Consider the following 19,924-nt stretch of genomic DNA (forward strand, 5'->3'; position numbering starts at 1 on the left):
CCATCATTTTTTCTGGGGCACCTGGTCTTTGGCGCATTCATTTTGGCGTCTCAACGATGTGGCCCTCCATCTAGACCGGAGAGGAACCTCTATGTTTCAGCGCTTTTAGGCTCAATGGTACTGTCAATTGCCGTGCAGTAGCCCCACAGTGGAAGTGGCATATCAGGAGCACAGTAACAACCAATGCCGCATGATTCGTTGGAGCGGTTTGGGTTACATTGTTGGGAGAAAAATAGGGCAGGTTATGAGGATATCAACATCCATAAGAGGAACAGCGCATTCCTCTTTGTCCATAGCATGCGGAAAGCTTTAGGCTCTGTACTCGACCATAAGAATACATGTTTGTAGGTTGCATAATTTATGAGTATTGCAGCACAGGTATTACCGCAGGAATACCTCTGTTTTTTCCTCTTTTTATTCTTTGTTACCACGGCGTAACATAAATATTCTCTACAACACATTGCCTGAAGTAAGCGAAGTGCGAATGTTCTTGTTCCCCGCGTCAATGGCTTCTACATCGTTAGGCCTGCCTCTACATAAGCACCAAATGAGGCACATATGACTAAGGTGGATGTTGAAAGTTGATACCTCACGCGTATCAGGTGCATCTTTTCGAATGCTATTAGAGGTGAAAAATGACTGTCTAAAGTATCTATGCAATTGCAGACAATACTGCCGAGCTAGTTTCTTATTGATCAAATTCGCTATTTTCTAACATTTTCACCACTCTCATATATTTACGGTGTCCTCATTTAAATGAGATATTACACTCTACGTTTATCGTATGACGTTCCCGGTGTCCCGGAGTATTCACTAATAATAATAATAATAATAATAATATTAATAATAATAATAATAATAATAATAATAATAATAATAATAATGGTTCAGAGTAAGGGAAAGGCGCGGTATCTGTCCCACTTGTTGCTGTGAACACCTCAACCACGCCGCAAGGAAAGGGAGGAAGGTGGGAGTAAAAGTGGAAATAGAGAAAGAGGAGTCGTAGTGGAGAGCTACGTAGTAATTTTGACTACCTGGGGATCTTTAACGTACGCTGACATCGCACAGCACACGGACGCCTCTTCGTTTCGCCTCCATCAAAACCCAGCCGCCGAGGTTGAGATCGAACCCGGGTCGAAGACTTCGAAAACAGGAGTCCCCGCCTAAGGCAACGGGAACACGTCTGGTTTGGTTATCATATACTGTTACAATATTGCCAAATGGATCATTCTGATTGCTGGATAATGAAGGAACGCAATACATATATTTGGTGACAATTTAACGCCAAAACATAAGAAGATATTTAGGTATCTTTACCGCAAATAATGCGAAGTCTTCTCAGTTTTTCCAGTAAAATCCCGATAGGCGACCTCTAGACATACGTCACAGTTGCAAACTTCTTAGTTTATCGTGAAATGGTCGGTGAATATCTGAGACACTGAAGTACATTAAAAGTGCAATGCACCGCGTATGTATTGTTTCATTTTCCTCTCAGCACCTTGAACTTCGTTAGTTCTTTCTTTAGGTAGATGGTTAACGTTAAAACTCGCATCTCGCTACAGTCGCAAAATACCCTTTAATTTAGTGGGAAACGTTTGTTTATTACGTAGTGTCTATATTTTCATGGAAACAGCACAGAGAAACCAATAGATGGATAGCGGGTATATAACAGGCTTCCCCTTCCAACAATGTGATGGAAGGGCCACCACGCTCTCCTTTTTTGTTTCCTCCAACCCTCAATGTTCTAAACATCGTGAAACTATTTCACTCATTTAGCAATTGTTATTTCCAAAGTTCTAATTTTGTCACCCTTCTATTCTTCAGGGATCAAACTTGCAATCGTGTTTCGATAACTGCCATCGCAGAGTCGTTCACCCGACCACCGGTGTCTCACAGCCCTAGAGCTTCCGGAAAAGTGACTGCGCTTTCATCGACGTGCGGATAGGTACCATAATATTAGAGTAGAAGAATTTCAACTATTTGTACATATTTACCACACGATGCACATTTTAATTTTATGAGTTAAATTTCTCTTTCTAACAGCGTGTTTTAAGCCACCATGAACTAGCTACAAAAGTAGAGCACTCCCGATTGAGTTATCAAAAAAAATTTCCATTCTGATCTGGCTTTTCCAATTTCAATATATTTCTACATTCCTCTTCTTTTCCACAGAAGTCATTCAATATTTACCCTCTGTGTTGTTTACCTCTGTTTAACGCTTGCTATTTCTCCGTCCATGTTTCCGAACCTACTTACTGCTTACATTGCTAGTTCGTTTCCTCGATTCTGAGTCAACACTGTTTACATACAGGTACTTAAATACTTTAGCTGCCCATATTTTAAAGTGCAATTTCCTTAGGCGTTCCACAATTACAAATATACACTGTGCTTCCCGTGCTTCTAAACATGCTTAGCCATTGCTCACACTCTCGTTTCATGTTTTGGTGTGGGCACCTAGTTTTAATTGTGCAATAGTTCCCTAATGTATTTCTCATTTCGACTATGCGCTAGTTTTGAGGCGCAAAACCGTGTTCCTGGTGTGAGACCTGGCACCATTATTTCACTCCAAATACTCCTCTGTACCTGATACTTCTTGGGCAGATCATAATCGATCTAAAAAGGCTCACTCAGCAAATCTTTACATCACAGCGCAGGAGTCATTAGCATATCACAAAAGAAAAAAAACAGTGGTGCCAAGGTTGGTGCAAAGTCTTGTTCTTATAAACAGTTACGAAGAATAGGTCAAATATACAGAATTTGTCAGTATGGGCTCCGGAGAGAAGACACAAGCATAATATCAAAACAAGAAATCCTACGCACCACCGAACACATCTAGAAACGAACAGTACGAACAAGTGAAAATAAATTGAAGGAAACGTTCACAGGTCTCCAGTTGGTGTGTATGTGAGTGTTTGTTTAAAACCTGTACGCGCAAATGTACTAGGGTGGCCTAATAGCTTTTTTCACTCTTGCCCTGTGCATCAGTTTATGTGGGACTCCGGTTTCGAACAGGATAGCGCTGCCTGCCTTTTCTCTGTTGTTGGATTACTTATTCGTGCAATATTTAAGTTTCAGACGTGGCCATGCCGCGTGTTATAAGTTGGTGGCTTCTTCGTAGAAAGAGTCAAGCTGGTGTACGCAGATCGAAATATATTTATACAGCTGAATGCATATAATTACAAGTATTTGACACCAGTTTTTTAGAATAAACTTTTGTATGGTGGCTAGAATTCTGGGCGCTACTACGTAACGTGCATACTGTGGTACAGCGCAAGAAAGGCGAGGCAAGCACGAGACGAGCGCTATTCTCGTCCATTTCCCTGCCTGTTGTGTGCTGTTCCGCAGTATGGATGCATACCAACTTGCACAGAATTCAGCTTTACCGCGTAGCGTCTTCGGCATACACTGAAACAGTAGCTAATTTTTTATAAGTTATTGATGGCTGTAAATATATATATATATATATATATATATATATATATATATATATATATATATATATATATATATATATTATTATCGGCATAACCTGGATCACTGCGGGCTCAGAAATTCTGGTTTCTCTCCATTGAGCATTGCCTGCAATTTTGTCAGCCCTCTCTCTCATAATTCCTACATGTAACCTAATAATATATAATTTCACAAGAAAGCGTCGGAGAAAGCACCGAATAGCCTCCACCATCTAATTTCCCTGAGCCATTTCTTTTGATTGGTTCACAGGAAAGGAAAGGCGCAGTATCTGTCACACTTGTAGCTGTGGACACCTGAAACGCGCCGTAAGGGAAGGGAGGAAGGTGGGAGAGAAAGTGGATAGAGAGAAAGAGGAGCCGTAGTGGAGGGCTACGGAGTAATTTGGACCACCTGGGGATCTTTAACGTGCGCTGACGTCGCACAGCACACGGACGCCTCTTCGTTTCGCCTCCATCGAAACGTAGCCGCCGAGGTCGGGATCGAACCCGGGTACTCCGGCACCTGAGCCATTTCTTATAATAGAATTTTTGGCCATTCATTATTTTCTTTCCCCACAAGGAATGCCATTAAAGTGGCCCCGAATTCCGATCCCGCCGAGTCTATGTAGCTTGCCTCGTACTTCCCATCCCAGGTTTCCCTGATCGCTTTGATACTAGCTTTTCTTCCTCCTTTATGAAATTCTGCGATTCTTTTTCCGTATGGGCCGCACTTTAGATAGATAGATAGATAGATAGATAGATAGATAGATAGATAGATAGATAGATAGATAGATAGATAGATAGATAGATAGATAGATAGATAGATAGATAGATAGATAGATAGATAGATAGATAGATAGATAGATAGATAGATAGATAGATAGATAGATAGATAGATAGATAGATAGATAGATAGATAGATAGATAGATAGATAGATAGATAGATAGATAGATAGATAGATAGATAGATAGATAGATAGATAGATAGATAGATAGATAGATAGATAGATAGATAGATAGATAGATAGATAGATAGATAGATAGATAGATAGATAGATAGATAGATAGATAGATAGATAGATAGATAGATAGATAGATAGATAGATAGATAGATAGATAGATAGATAGATAGATAGATAGATAGATAGATAGATAGATAGATAGATAGATAGATAGATAGATAGATAGATAGATAGATAGATAGATAGATAGATAGATAGATAGATAGATAGATAGATAGATAGATAGATAGATAGATAGATAGATAGATAGATAGATAGATAGATAGATAGATAGATAGATAGATAGATAGATAGATAGATAGATAGATAGATAGATAGATAGATAGATAGATAGATAGATAGGTAGGTAGGTAGGTAGGTAGGTAGGTAGGTAGGTAGGTAGGTAGGTAGGTAGGTAGGTAGGTAGGTAGGTAGGTAGGTAGGTAGGTAGGTAGGTAGGTAGGTAGGTAGGTAGGTAGGTAGGTAGGTAGGTAGGTAGGTAGGTAGGTAGGTAGGTAGGTAGGTAGGTAGGTAGGTAGGTAGGTAGGTAGGTAGGTAGGTAGGTAGGTAGGTAGGTAGGTAGGTGGGTAGGTAGGTAGGTGGGTAGGTAGGTAGGTGGGTAGGTAGGTAGGTAGGTAGGTAGGTAGGTAGGTAGGTAGGTAGGTAGGTAGGTAGGTAGGTAGGTAGGTAGGTAGGTAGGTAGGTAGGTAGGTAGGTAGGTAGGTAGGTAGGTAGGTAGGTAGGTAGGTAGGTAGGTAGGTAGGTAGGTAGGTAGGTAGGTAGGTAGGTAGGTAGGTAGGTAGGTAGGTAGGTAGGTAGGTAGGTAGGTAGGTAGGTAGGTAGGTAGGTAGGTAGGTAGGTAGGTAGGTTTATTGAAAGGAAAAGGCAGGGAGGTTGGCCGGAATAATTCATATCTGGCCTGCTACTCTACACTGGAGAAGGGGAAGGAGAGAAGAAAGAATATCATGATGTGTGACGATGTGGGAGAAGGCAGATGAAATATATATACAGGCACAGTAGCGTGCCTTAAAAGCGCGAATCAAGTCCGCTGGCGCACAAAAAACGGCAAAGAGCACGCACTTCCTGGACACCCTTGCCCTTGTCCTGCCAAGTGCCTAGCAGTAGTTCCTCCGACAGAGGCTTCTTGTCCAAACGCTTCAAGGAAGCGGCTTTCGCACGCATACGCTGGGCACGCTAATAATATATGGTCCACAGTCTCTAGGATTCCACAAGTTGAACATTCCGGCGAGTCCATCTGTCCGAATAAATGTAAGTACTTGCACGTGAAAGCCACGTTTAAACGAAGTCTATGTAGCAAGCATGCCGGATGACGCGGAATATCACGCGAAACACAAAATTTCAATGTTCGATCGAGCCTTCTTAGACGAAGGTGTCGGGTGTCTGGCTGGGCCCAGTAAGCTGCTGTAGCATTACCCATACAACTCGTAAGAAGGCACGTCATATACGCTCTTGAAAAAGGCACAGCTGTTTGGAGGCAATTTATGAGTGCGCTTTTTGCTTCAACATCGGCCTGTTCATTCCCATGGAGCCCGAAGTGGGCAGGGATCCATTGAAACATTATTCTGTGGCCTTGCAGCTGGGCAGGTGTGAGGAGCTCCATAATGTTTTGTGCCAGCTAGGGCTGATTGGCAGTGTGGCGTAAGAAGTTTTCCAAAATTTGCAATGCAGTTTTTGAGTCCGTGAATATACATCATTTTTGAGGTGGTTCCCCACATATGTAGCGATAGATTCCCGAATGGCTACAAGTTCAGCAGCGGTTTATGTCCCGAAATGAAATGCAAAGTCGTTTTCTGAGCTGGTATGACCACAGCTGCAGCGGATGCCTACGCTGACACAGATCCATCGGTATATACGTGAATATAATTAGGATATTCTGACCAGATGTGCGCACTTTGATTTTTATTCAATGGAGTTCTTCCCAGTGCTACCTGCTCCCTATTGACCAAATTGTCTGGAAGTCTACTGGAAAGCCTAGTTCTATCTTTAAGACCAAAGCTTCTCTTTGCTCATTATTGGTGTCCGAAGGAATGTATCACATTAACAGATTCATAGCTTATCTAACAATACCAAGCCAATATTGGTTAAATAGGCTACCGTATCTAAAAATTATGTAATCAACAAACAGAAGTCATACAAAAATAAAGTAAAACAAGTAATAGGAACAAAATATTATAAAATAAAAAGTTATGAAGCAAAAATATTAAAAAGTAAAAGGAATAAGACAAAAGAAAAACGGAATCGAAATGCAAGAAAAATAACTCTAAATATAAAATAAATAAAAAGCCTCCCTGCACATAAGAATTCTTAAGTTCGTTTTTTATTTTTGTACTAATTGGTTACCATGATTGCTTTCTTTTTCATTTTGTTCAAAATTAATATTTGCAAGGTACTGTGCACCTGTACTTTATTGAAGTTAAGGATTGATTCAGAGCATCCAATAGATTATTGCTGCTGGCGATGTTTTATTTGGCCAACATTTACCCAAAATAATTATCAATGACGCTTTCAAATCATAGAAGAGAGATGTGACATCCGAGCTGCTAATAAAAATCTCAATACAGCTCCTCCGAAAAACCATGCAGAACTCAGGGATCATGCAGCGAAAGACACTGTGCATTGAGTGGGGGGAGCCCTGAGCATTGCGATATCGCATATTTTCTGTAGCGAGGGGCTGAAACGGCGATAAGGGTAAAGGATTTCGCTTGCACACTTTATAAGAACTAAATAGCAAATCTTAGCAAATGTTTAGCATACTTCAACGTGGTATTAAGCGGAAATTCACATCATGCTTGCGCATGTAGAATCATTTCTTAGCCGAATTTATCTCACATTGGTACGACACCCTAAGCGCAGCATCATCGCCACTGGTGTCCATTGTCTGGCTCCTCGTTGTTATAGCCATCGATTGTCGCCATGGCTGTTTCCTTCTTTCAATGGTGCGGCGCGACGTCACCGACGTTATTAATAGAGGGCTCTTATCGATTACACTCTCTCCTGAGCTCCAAATTTAAAATGTTAAAAGTCGCAAAGAGACCAAAGGGCCAAAGTAATGACCTTTTGGTGCGATACGAAGGGGACCAGAAGGTTACACTTCAAGCAGTCGGATGTTTTGGGGAAACGAAGGCACAGTACATTTAGAGCCACACTTTGTTCTGCTGGCCATTAAGGTGACTAGCTAGCCCATGCTGACGTTGTGTTTGTTTATTGGAAAGGCACAGCATCTGCCTCATTTTTCTGTATACACCTAACCGCATGGCCACAGTCCCACGCACACAGTGTGTATTGGTTTACAGGAGGGAAAAGAAAAGTATCTGTCACATTTTTAAGTACACGTTACGTGCAAAGTAACAGTTTGTCCTCCTGCTAATTGAAGGTCGAATGAGGACCAGATTTAAACCAATTCGAAGACGGATATACCTGACGTAGAGAAGCTTGCGCTTCAAAAAGGATCTACCAAACTATACAGGACGATATTAGATACAGGAGATAGCTGTACCCCGAACAGGAAATAGATAGAGGGATTTATTGAAAGGAAAAGGCTAAGAGTTTAGGCGGAATAATTCAGACCTGACCTGCTACTTCGCACTGGGGAAGGAGATATGGAAGAAGATGATGATGGGTGACGATGTCGGAGAAGGCATATGAAATACATATACAGGCACAGTTGCTTGTTTTCCAAGCGCGAATCAAGTCCGCTGGTACACAAAAAAACGGCAAAGAGCTCGCACTGCGTGGAAACCCTTCCCCTTGTCCTCCCAAGTGCCAAGCAGCAGTTCCTCCGACAGCGGCCTCTTGTCCAAACGCACAGGACAAAAGCCTTGTATCGCGAAACGTGAATGCATTTTGGGTCGACGGCGATAGAGGGATGAACTAAGGCAATCCTAGATGAGAAACGAGGGATACGAAAAAGAACAGAGCGTAGGAAAAAACTGGAAAGCAGGGGTTTAATAAGACGGTTGACAGCATTCTTAGGAAGCGACGCTAGGAAAGCAACCAAGAAATGGTGGAGGTGACATGAAAAATCTGGGGAAAAACATCGCCTTTGAAATTAACGACCATCAAATTTATAAGATAGCATTGGCCCATTAATAACATGTATAATGTTCATAAACGATTATTAATACCTACTCCTCTAAACTAGAATATCCTTAGTGTTCATCACGTCCTTCTTGCTATGAAATTTAGTTTCATAGATTGCACAGAGGTACCTCTAGCAGATTTTTAGAGTAAAATGTTTGAAAACTAAAACACCCTGTATACCCCAATCCTGCACTTTCGTTTTCGCAGACGCGAAAACGAAAGTGCTAGTATGCCAGCAAAAGATTCCAACATTTATAACAGGCAGAAATTGGTACGACCGAGCTTCTTACCGTTACAAACAAACGACAACTGCCTGCAAATTGTTTAAACATTGTTTGTTTACGAAGTCCAAAATAAATTGATGATAGCTGTGTCTTCCGCTCCTGCAGCGCAGTGTGCAAAACAGTTGTGCTCCTACATGTATAATATAAAATTTGTACAGGAGGCTCAATAATAAACGTAATTCATCGTAATGTTTCCCCAAACTGCTCTACGACCGGTTGCCCCGGTTAGCGCTGCCCGTTTTTAAACGCCTGTGAGAAAAAAAAAATGTTCTTTGCCTCCCTTTTCTCTTTTACAGATTCATACCCTTAATGCAAGTAGGCTGTTTGGCTCACTTGAGTTGATAACGTGTAGGGTCACCATTTCCAAAAGAAATCAGGGGAACACTCGATTTTCTTTATGTGCGTAAATGCGAGAGCATTGCTAGTCCCGTGCCAAGTTCTTTTTCAGCTCGCCCTGCATTCCGTTGGTTTCCGACGTTCACAACTTTACTCTTTTTTTACCTTTTATCAGCCGTTAATCTTTTTTAGTCATTTCACAGTGTTTTGTTTTATTTGTCGAATTCTTTTATGTCCATAATTTTGATTTTATTTGCATGTTTTATTTTTACCTTATTTGTTTTTATGGGAAACAAAGCGCGCTTTGTTTGCCCTATCTGTTCTACGTTCCTTCACGGGTTATGAGTGTTGTAGCTGCGCACTGAAACCAACAATTCCGAAGTGTCACCCCATTTTGACCCGACAGATAGTGGGTCGAGAAATGATTCAGCATTTTAGGCCAGACAAATCGAAGTTTATATGTAAAAAGGTCAATGTCGCTAACCGACCATATAAAAAAGTGCTCATGCAAAACTTTTTGAGAGGATTGTTAAAGGGGTTCAATTATTTCCTAAAAGCCGTCGGACCCAAGCCACTGCCCCGCACCCGTAAGCGAGAGGCGAAAGGAAAGCCACCTGGTCCGTCGGTTCAGCATTTCTGTTCAATTAGGTTTTATACCTGGGCGTTTTGCTTGCATTTGCTGATGGGAAATCCTGACAGACTGATGACAGGCCTGATAGGTCCGTCACTCTCCAGGGCTGGAGGGTGGCCCAACGGTAGACACGTGCTTGCTGCGGATTCAAAAATTTCAGTGACTTATGCGCAGATTACCACCGAAAGGTTTCTAATTCTTCCTAGTTTGGTTTGGTTCATAGTGTTTAACGTTCCAGAGCACCTCAGGCTATCACAGACGCTGTATTGCAGGGCTCCGGAAATGTCGACAACCCTGGGTTTAACTGTCCGTACAAAACAAAAATGACAAATACTGCGCCTTTCCTTTTCAGTAGGACACTTTATTAGCATTATTTATTTCTGAAACGTGCACTTACATCGCAGAGCACACTGGCGCCGCTTTGCTGTTCGCCTCAATCGAAAAGCTGCCGCCATAGCCGGGATTCAATCTTGCATCCTAGGGCACAGCAGTCATATGCCGTAACCCCTACATCCCCGCGGCGGAGTAATTTTTCCCAGTGTAGAAGAACGCTTTACTGAAATTTAGTGACGCCGCGATGGAAACCGATACACCGAAGATTGAATATATGACTCCTTTTTGGTGTATTTGTTGTCTGCAGATGCGTGTTTCAGCAGGGCACAAAAGAATGTAAGGTAATAAATAGAGTTGCGAATAGAATGTTGGCAAGCTTACCAAGATGTGTCTACAAAACTTATGTGAGGTCTTTTATACCTGAGGTCATAAGTTACGAACTTTAGATATGACGGTGACTAAATATTTGTTGCAGGCACTTTGATCTCTCTTAAGTGCGTTAAGGGGAAAACATGTTCTGCTACTAGTTGCACTCATTTGCTGCTTTAACGAGCGTTTGTTTCAGTACTTACATTGACATTTTCTGGCTTTTTATTAACTACTTACTTCAGATAACGACAATTTGCACACAGATACATGGTTCCACTCTCTACCTCATAGAATCATTCTTTTAGCCATCAATTATTTCATTTATCGACAATGGCGGTTAGACACCTTCCACGAACGCAAACATCTTGTCCATATTCAGATTGGTTTTATGCTCACAAAAAGACGACACAAAAAGACAAGGGAGACAGGACGGAGCGCACTTTCAACTGTTTTATTCCGGAAATGTACACGACATTTATACAAAAAAAAAACATCATCAGTGCATAATCATCAGTGCCACGTGCGACCCAAATACCCAAGAAAAGCATAAAGGAACGGCACAGGTCACTTACCTCTTATCTAATTTATCTAAAAAAGATAAATTCTTTATCATACCTTATCACAGATGGTGCGCTAATACATGAACGTACGCTTTTCCTAATATGGTAGGCCTCAGCCAATTCTCGCGCAAGCGTGTCAGTGCTCCTGCACAAGATGCCGGTGCCTTGCAGCGTTGCATCACACAGTTTTTTTGCTTTCTGTTTTTGGTCATTATCTTTTCCGCACTCACTGATGTGCGCCGGAAGGTGCGAACCGGTACAGTTCCTCAAAGACAAATTGTGCTCCCTTAACTGCTCATTAACACATCGGCCCGACTGCCCATGTACACCTTCCCACACTTCAACGGAATCCTGTACCCCACCCCTTTTTCACAATTCATAAACTTATTAACATGTTTGATTTTGCAGTCTGAGTTACGGCTACCATCTTGCAAAACCAGACGACACAATGAAGAGAGTTTCCTTGGATCCGAAAAAACCACGGGTACCTTAAACTTGTTAGCCACGCGTTTGAGGTTATGAGCCACTTTATGCTGATATGGAATGACTACCGGTTTCACTTTCTTTTGTGCAACTGCAATCGTTGTCTGGTTCCTTTCTTGTTTAATCTTCTTGAGAAGAACTTCAGCCACTGAACTCACTATTACCTGGGGAAAGCCCGCCTGTTTCAGCTTCGCGATCCGATCGTGAAAGCTTTCCAGCGCCATGTGACAACAGGACTTCCTTAGGGATGACTCAAGGCACATCAAAGCGATAGCACGTTTAACCGTTTTTGATTGCTTGGAATCAAAAGGCAAACATTTCTTCTGTGCACGCGGTTGGTACTTCCAGCAAAAGCTTTCGTCCTTAAAGGTTATATTCAAGTCTAAAAATTTCAAACGGCTGCCATTGGTGAGTTCACAAGTAAAATTCAATCCTTTGGAGAGTCGCCTAAAATTAGTAAGAACGTCCTCCACGATTTGTGGATAGGTCAAAGGTGAGTGTTTCATCGAAACAATGAAAAAATCGTCTACATATCTAAAACGTTTTAGAGTGCTACCATTTTCAAGCGCCTCGGCCAATGATCTGTCCACACTTGCTGGAAAAATGTTGCAAAGCACAGGGGCCACGCACGACCCGACATAGATCCCATTTCTTTGTACATAATCATACCCTTTAAAAGAAACATTGGTGGAACTAAGGTAAAACTCCAGGAGTACGAGGAAGTTGTCAACCGACATACCAGCGCTGTTTCGAAAAGACACCACTCCGTTCATTTCTATGCACAACCTGACAGCAGCCAACAGCTCGCTCTGTGCAATAGAATAGATCAGGTCAACAACATCTGTAGAAAAGATGTGTCCTGGAGAGTTTGTTTCGTGCAAAAATTCCACAACCTCAAGACTATTCTTAATGGCAAACGGATCGTTTACTACCCGTCTGTTAAGTTCCTTCAGCAGGAACCGGTTAAGTAGGTTCTGCCAGGCACCCCTTTCGCTAACTATGCACCTAAACGGAACACTTTCTTTGTGGTTTTTGGCAGTGAAAAAAACTTGCAAGCTATTACATTTGGTATTCTGAATACTACTGGCTAACTTCTGTAGACCGAGGTTCTCGCATAACACAATGGCTCGGCTTTTTACCTTTACTGGTTTTTGTTCTGTGTTCTCAAAATTCCTGTGGATGTCCTCCGAGGCTTTCTTGTTGTACATTCCCGACGGCATGGCGACAAAGCCCCCTTTCTTATCCGCCTGAACGAGTTGCAGGTCGTTGTCCTTAAAGAAGCGCACAATTTTCCTTGTTGGCGTCTTGACGCGGGGCCCCCTAGAGGGCACGGTCCTGATGAGAGAGTCGACTCCCTCCAGAAGACACCTTTCCTTGTCCTCCGGGTCGGCATTGTAGGAAATTCTTCTCGTCAGTGCCAGGAGATCATGGCCTTTAACTTCCGCTCAAAGCTGTATTTGGTCCTTTCCTGAGGACGCTAGCGATGTCCTCCGGAATGTGGATGTCGTCAAGAACTTGAAGAGCAGAACTGTAAAGGAGAGCGTAAAGCCCTTTCCGCTCGTTCTCGGCGATCCGGGCTGGTGTAGGTGACCAGGATGCAGCGGCAGAACTTGCGCCACGATGTTAGGGCGCCTTCGCGATTCTCGTACAAAGTACGAGCGCCATCGTCCAGGCTAACGAAGACGTTCCCGAGCTTTGCGGAGTCGTCCCACTGATTAAATGCGGCGACCCGTTCAAACTGGGCAAGCCAGTCTTCGACGTCTTCTGTCTGACAGCCGTGGAAAGCCTTAGGCAGTCGTGGGCTCTGTAGAGTGTAGTACTTTGGAGTATGCATGACAGGTCGAGGGGTGGATGCGGTGGTGAATTGCAACGGCCCGTGCTCAGGTGGTAGGCCTAGGTTCCTCAAGCTAGCGCGGTGAACAGGAGTGTCGATTGGCACAGGACCTGAATCCTGGGTATGCGGAGGAGTGTGGGACATATACTTGGATCGATACCCTGCGCCGACACCAAAATATGTCACGGACAACAGGGCTAGACTTGACTAAAACGACGGGACGAAGCTGTATCAGCAGGCAAAGTCCGGCGCACAGCACGCGAGAGTCAACTTCAGTGTCCTCTTCTTCCAGGCGCAGCAAGAACATGGGGACACCAGGAGGCAATATCTACGTCAATGCTTAGGGAGCATGTCCTGACCTAATAGGGAGTGTCTTAGAGGTCAAGCTAGTGTGCTTTTTTCCTGTACACAAATAAGTCTATAAATATAGGCTTATTTGTGTTTTCAATGTAAAAATCAAACTATAACACGTTAAAGCCACACTGCAGGTTGAATGCTGCTCTGGAGGCTGAAATGTCTATGGAACCAGAAAATAAAAGCGCATGCCAGCTGAGCTATATTAGAAACTTCAGAAGTTGAGTAATTATATCAGTTCGAATCAGGTAAAAAGCAGAATCATTTCAAAGTAGGTGAACAAAATTTTGTGCTGCGGTAAGTGGCATGTTTAGATAGGACCCTGAGGTTTATGTAATATATTGTCGGTCCTGATACCGCAACGTTGTTTGTACATCGATTTAAAGGTGATTTTTGACTTTCCTGCTCATTCTTTTAAATACTTATTCTATGTAAAGCACGAACATCTTAGCGGGTGCTTAGTATACCCTACCTTGGGTGAGCTCCGGATGCGAGCCGGGATATACGTGTGTGGTCAATGTATTCGCGTTAATTTTTCATCATTTTTCCACTTGTATGGTAAGACCTCACTTTTTGATAACAGCTGTGCCATAGCGCGTATTAACATCCATGATCTTAGCAAGACAAATAGGTTGGATACTTACTCAGTATTTTAGGTAGCTAAACATAGAGAGTTGATACGCGGCAAGTTACTGAGAAAACAGAACATCTAGGCTATATTTCCTATCAACTTAGTTTAAACTTCGTAACAGTAATAAATGTAGAGTTTCACTTTTCTGGTCCTTTAAAGCTGGTCAAGTTGCCAAACGAGCCAAGGAGAAAAAAAATAATAAAGAGAGGATGCCTGGCAAAGCATGACGTGAGGTCCTTTTTTTGTAACGAATAAATTGTGCATGAAATGCTTTTCATGTGCCCGAAGACATATATAGGTTAAACAGGAAGGTGCTTGAATACCCTACTGCAATAATAATAATAAAAATAATAATAATAATAATAAGAAGAATAATTGGGTCAAAGGAAGGGAAAGGTGCAGTATCTGTCACACTTGTTTCTGTGGACACGTGAACCGCGCCGTAAGGGAAGGGAGTAAAGTGGATAGAGAGAAAGAGGAGCCGTAGTGAAGGGCTACCCAGTAATTTCGACCACCTGTGGAATTTTTACGTGCGCTGACATCGCACAGTACCCAGACGCCTCTTCTTTTCGCCTCCATTGAAACGCAGCCGCCGAGGTCAGGTTCGAAACCGGGTACTTCGTTACAGTAGTCGGGCGTCTTACCACTGCACAACCCCAGCGGACTACAATACAAAAATACTTCACTGAAAGTGGCTGTGTCCTGAAATATAGCTCTGCGTTGCAGGAACTGTCCGCATTACAACCACCCTAATCTTACAAAGCATACAAAGGAGGCAGGCGGGCCGAGACAGAAAGGAAAACATGTACGCAATCTTTCATTGTGTCAAGGCGAATAGTAATGTAATCACAAATGCTGCTATTTAGAAGTAGAAACATAACGTACGTAACTCCTATACAGTCCGAAAGCAGATTTTTCAAACTTTCGCATCTGGTGCTGTTCTGAGCTACGGCAAAAGCTGATCAGAACAGCTTTGAAATTAATAATTGATAATTATGGTGCGTGCGACCTATGCTTAAGAGTGTTTACAGACTTTGTCTTTGTCCGCAGCAAAGGAGTGTGATGCCACGTGCCTCAGGTAGAATGCAATCAAGTTAGAGGTGGCTACTCGGAGACATCTTTAAAGTAATTGAGCTTGCGTTTAAATTGGCAATCCAACGCGAAATCAAGAAAGGAATCATTTTCCAAATATATATATGTGTGTCGTTTAGTTTTCTGAAGGAAAGGGTTGCTTGCCCACATTTAGATGATTTATTTCGCTACATAAGGTATATAAGCATCCAGTACTATTTTGTGTTGGAGGCACTATTTAATATCTAATAGCTTGCATTATTATTCTGCAGAGCTTTCATTTTTCTGTTAACAGGGCAAAAGCGGGCACAGGAATGCCTGTTTATTGATCTTAATTTCTAGAATAACTATGGGCCCACCTGAGGCATGACAACATCGCGTTTAATTTCAGATTTTGTTTGAAGGCGTCTTCGAAGTTATTTTTTTGTTTTTTTAAAGATATTTCTTTGTATATTTCCTCTAATGTACACATTGTAAAGTGAAGAAGTGGCTTCCCTATTAGAATATAGATAAATTTCCTATATTATAAGCACTAAAAATGGCCTAAAATCATATATTCACTGTCAGGTAAACTTCCCAAACACGTATTATGCTTCCCTGTGCGGCGAGCAATCATTTCTTGCTTACATGATAGGTGTTGGCAATATTGGCATTAAATGACTTGCATCTCTATCGGCTGCGGTTGCGGCTACCGTTCCCCTTCAACTCGTCTTATACCACGGGCTCTTGCTGCCCTCAAAGCATTTGCCACAAGAAGTTAGCAGCGCTTAACTTGACACACAGTAGCAACAAAGTCGCGCTCACTTCGACATTTCGTGCATTCGTATGGCTGGGTCAGCCGTTGGCAACAGGTAGGAATGCCTTTCCGCTAATTCTGCTTACTGCAACTATACAGTATTTAGTACCATGTTTTGTTATGCACTTATTAATGTTGTCTGACTCAAAAAGTACGCCACTATCATTACGACTGTTTAAACACAGCGCGTCATCCCCCGGACGATATACGCATAGTGGGCAGAGTAACTGTCGACTACAGAGATATATAGGCTGTCATGAATATTGAAAAACGTGTTATAATTATAAATATCCGCAAATTCAACATGAAAGCCAAAACAAAACATATAAGCATGTCTCGCCGGGGTGCGCAGTGGTTACGGCGCTCGACTACTGTTCCCAAGGACGCGGGATCGAATCCCGGCCTCGGCGGCCGCTTTTCGATGGAGGCGAAAAGCAATGCGCCCGCGTGCTGTGCGATGTCAGTGCACGTTAAAGAACCCCAGGTGGTCTAAAGTTCCGGAGTCCTCCACTACGGCGTCTCTCATAGCCTGAGTCGCTTTATGACGTTAAACCCCACATACCAACCAACATATAAGCCCGTGGCCTTAGAAGAGGCCTAATTTGCACAACAGTCCACATTCTTTATTACTGACTCTTTAGATCAAATTTTCGGAAATACATTTTGCCACTTCAGCCACGCATTTCAAAGTCAATAAAACGAATATTATCTTCTAGTATCATGAGCTTTCTTTGGGACTGCATGAAAAACGAAATGTTTCATTTGAGTTCTTGGTATAGTATTTTCGTTGCTGTGTTTTGCGCTGTATGTTTGCGTCCCCTGAAACGCTCTGCATGCACCGCCTTATGCCGACAAATACAGCGTCCTCGCTTTGCGCGTACGGAATAAGCGAAGGTGAGGTTTGGTAGAGCAAAGATTAAGGGTTAATAGCATCATTCAGCGTGTTCTATTATAGAGGCCCAGCGCGTGGCTCAGACAACCCGGTGTAGCACGTGCATCTCGTGGTAAACTCTGCAGGCCAAATACACAAGACCTTTCGGAAGCCCGTGGAACTGGTGGTCTGAAACAGTGACCCTGGCACATGCTCCTCTCTGATGATAAAAAGACAGCGATGGTGAGAGGAGTGCCATGGCCACAACGGTACTCATGTAATATGTTAGATTAAGAAGCATTGAGCCTGTTCTTCTATGAACAGCGTGTTTCAGTCGCAACAGCAATGCAAATAACTGTAGGCAGAGCTTGTTCTTTCAATGCTGCTAGACCTATTTCACTTACCGTAGGCCCTTTTACTTTTGAGGCGTTGGAAACAGACTCTAATTATTTATGTATGTTGCTAGCATCACCCCATGTGAGTCAATTTGTTCCATCCCTGTTGAATTTAGTAGGTATCGAATGGCGCATTCTTCCTGCAAGCGTGTAACTCGCTTATGTGTCGCTAGTAATGAAATCACTGTTCATTCGCCTCTCAAAAATACTCAATATCATATACACTTGACCGTTTCTCCCCAGGTATGCGGTGCATATGGTAGCCAAGCAGGTTGCTCCCCTCCCTGCTTTTGCCAGCCATATGACGCTGGAGATGGCACCGTAGTCAGCTACTGTATTACTGGGAATGGCGATTACGGTGACAGAGGCAGTGGCGGTGGCGGTGGCGGTGGCACTGGCATCGACCCTACAATGGCGCTGATGAGCTCGACGGGACTAGCTGGAAACGTAATCAGCACAGTCCCCTATTAGAAGCTGCCCAAGATAAACAAACCTTCACTGCCTTCACTTCCGAAACTGAACCTTCCGAAAGTGGGCCTTTCAAAAGTGAGCCTTCCAAAAGTAAGCGTTGCAAAATATCTCCTTTCCAAAATCAAGAGACCCTAATTCAAAATGCCCAGGATTGGATAACATTGATTGTACGCTTCCAAATAAAGCACAGCTTCACTTGCACCCATGTTGCTTCCGTGTCATTTGAAATTCGTGATCGAGTCGCGAGCATGTCACTCTGAACGTGTCGCTGTGAATACGCTAAAATCATCGCCCGTTAGTGGCGCTATTTTGCTGGTCTGAGAAATAAGTTCATTAGCCTGAGAACACGTTTTTTACTATTCTCCAGAGCGATATAAAGCTTTCTGTAGCATTCAGTATGGTGTTATACCATTTCGCTTCCCATTATTCTAGGTGGGAAGCGAACTAGTACGTCTCCACTCTGAACGCTGCAAACAGAACAGTTGCGTAATGATATTAACAAAAAGGCAGACGCTTGAGCATATAGGTTACGGGTTATCGGTGCAGCGCATAATCATGAGCATGACTGCTACACGAGTATGGGCATGACTGTAACGAGTAGTTTTCTCAAATATGGTGCAAAGCCACAGATATTTGGTCAAAACGAGCCCCACACTCTATTGTGCTATTGGTAGAGCAGGAGCCGGCATCTACATAATATAATTCATTCAAATGAACTAATGAAATCAGAGGTGTAACGCTTATTTTGCAATCGCAAGAGTCAAAGTAGTCTGCACTACAGAATGAAAGTGTATACCATGGTTCGAAGTGTTGTCAGGACAGAAACTGCAAAGACCACGTATGTTCAAAACAACGAGCCTCAAATAAGCGCAGAAAATATTCTCTCTGTGCGCTGTACGGGCAGTACAGATTTAGTGCACAATATCAGCTACTACCATAGAGTTCCTTACACTAACTAGAGGGGAAGTTGAGGGCGCTGCACTTCAGCCACCATGGGCGCGCTAAGAATCATGGGCCGGTGTGCTACTTGTTGCGGGACAGTCGGATTTTCTCGTTTACGTGGAGTGGTGTTACTGCGATGTTTCTTTTTCGTCATCATCATCATCATCTTAAGGTGCGTACATAGACCGCGAAAGCCATAGTAGCGAAGGCGCAAAAGCAGACGTCGCCAATAGATGGTTTCTGTTTCCCGAAATGCCACTAAAAACTTCCTCAAGTGATTGAACAACGATAAATATTTTCATAACATTTTTTTTATTTTAAAGTTTGCCTATTAAGTGGGAAATATTGGTATTCGTGCTGCTCAAAAGTAAGCCAATAGGAGAAAGAGCTATCGCTTATATTGGATAAATCTCACACTGGCATTCTGTTTCTCTCTCTTTTTGTAATTTATAGTCACAATATTCAATGCTAGGACATTATTTACGGTAGAACAACGTTTATCTTTGCATTAGTTTTGGCCAAAATTTGTAGTTCTGCACTCAGTGGCTCTCCAGCCTATGATGCTTTGAGCGCCCATGGTGGCTGAACTGGCCGTCAGGAAACTCCATGTAAACGCCCATAGATGGCAGAACAGCTTTCCCTCTAGGTAAGAGTAAGAAACTCTATGGCTACTACCAACCGTCCTGAAAAATATTTAGTGGTTTTAGCGCGCAAAGATGCGCGGAGCCTAGCGTAGTTCCCACACAGTTTTTTCTTTAATATGCACAGTGCTTACAGTGTATGTTACATTAATAACATTACATTAGCGCATATTACATTATAACATTAAATTGCAATTGTAGTGTCACACCAGCGCTCGGTGATTGTCGACGATGACAAAGACGACGAGCGTATGTCCAAAGGCGCGTGCTAAAAAAAGAAGACGGCAGACAAAAGACGAAAACGCAAGAGACTGACGCGCTAGTTAAACGGTTCACCTAAACACCGACCTGAGCTTCAACGCACCCTTACA

This window comes from Amblyomma maculatum, chromosome 1, assembly GCF_055883805.1.
Source record: "Amblyomma maculatum isolate TAMU_Amacu chromosome 1, ASM5588380v1, whole genome shotgun sequence".
Taxonomy (NCBI): Eukaryota; Metazoa; Arthropoda; class Arachnida; order Ixodida; family Ixodidae; genus Amblyomma; species Amblyomma maculatum.